Here is a 1,528-nt window from a genome sequence, read left to right as displayed (position 1 = left end):
CTTAATTTTGTCCCCCTGCCACCTGGACTGCCCTGTTGGTGGCCAGAATTCCTTAGAAGTGCTTGTTATCTGTCGTTCCAACATAATTTTCCCCCCTTGGTAGCATTCTAGAAGCTAGCAGCTGTGGCTCAGATCAGCGGAAATACAAGCTTGGCACAGGGTGAGGTTCCCCACTGAACACTCTCTTTCACTTTATCTCCACCCTTCTTCTTCTTCTTCTTCGAAAAGTCTGTGCCTTTATTGGCCAAACAGGCTACTTGAGAAGGATGTAGCTTGAGGAGTGAGCGGCCTCCATGCCAGGCCTGCCATGCTTCATAGGCTTGTAGGTGATGGAGAACTCACCCAGGTAGTGGCCAATCATCTCGGGCTTGATTCCAACCTGGTTGAAGATCTTGCCATTGTAGACACCCCCCCATCTCAGGCAGGATGACCATGTCCCGCAGCTGTGTCCTTAGCCACCTTGGGCTTCTCATGGAGGGAGCCTCCTTCTTGGCCTTGGACAGCAGCAGTGAGTGGTGCTTCCCCCATAGACTCCAGCTCAGCCTCTGCCACTGTCGGGTGCTGTACAGCTGCATCAATGGCTCAGGGACACACCTAGCAGCTGGCCAAGGTCATGTCGCGGTAGGTGAACTTACGCAAAGCACGCTGCTCCTTCTTCTCCACTTCCGCCATCTTGTCAGAGCTTGGGGAAGGACAGCCCCCTGTCTTCGCAGACAACCACCACCAAAGAATTGTATGTTTAGTTTGTTTCTCACTGTTTTGCATTTCCTTATGTACCTAGTGAGGCAAATTCTCAGGAGTTGGGTCTGTCAATACCAAATTCCATCGATAATTTTTATGGCTGGTAAACGATCACAGCACCGCTGTTGTTTCATATCACAGGTGACTCAGTAGCCACTCAAATACCAAAGATTAATCAACCGCACCCAGTCACCTTTCCTTTTCCCAAAGAGCACTTTCACCATGGTTCAGTAAGTCAGGATCAGTACAGCCAATCCCATTTAGGACACCAACTGTGTCAGGGATCCCCAAGGTCACCCTCAGGTTTGATGATTTGCTAAAAGGACTTATGGGACACAGAAAAACTGTTAAATCACAGTTACGGATTATGACAGCTAGTGAATACAGATTAAAATCAGCAAAGGAAAAAAATCACGTAGGTGGAGTCCAGGAAAAACCAGATGCAGGTTTCCAGTTGTTCTCTCTCAGAGGAGTCCCACAGACCGCGTTTAATTCTCCCAGTGACGATAGGTGACAACACGCGCCAGTCAGGGAAGCCCACCTGAGCCTTAGTGCCCGGGAAGTTTGTTGGAGGTCTGTCATGTAGGCGTGGAGCACCTTAGCCACTCTATCTTCAGCCTCCCCAGAGATCAGATTGACACAGCATGGCCCAGAGCCCAAGCAAACAAAAACAGGCAGTCATCACAGATCACACAGTGAGCACACACAAGACCCCAGGTAAAGGCATCCTTATCAGACAGGATGTTCCTAAGGCTTAGAGTTTTTCTGCCAAGAGCCAGTCAAGGGC

General features: G+C 49.7%; 1 pseudogene; it reads right to left on the bottom strand.

Annotated features, from left to right (window-relative positions):
• Nucleotides 1-253: 253 nt before the first annotated feature.
• LOC115499875 lies at nucleotides 254-686 on the bottom strand (annotated as a pseudogene).
• Between the last annotated feature and the right edge of the window lie 842 nt (nucleotides 687-1,528).

The sequence above is a fragment of the Lynx canadensis genome, chromosome D4 (genome assembly GCF_007474595.2).
Source record: "Lynx canadensis isolate LIC74 chromosome D4, mLynCan4.pri.v2, whole genome shotgun sequence".
NCBI classification, from domain to species: Eukaryota; Metazoa; Chordata; class Mammalia; order Carnivora; family Felidae; genus Lynx; species Lynx canadensis.
Note: the sequence above shows the minus strand (reverse complement) of the source record. Positions and strands in the feature narration are given on the sequence as shown.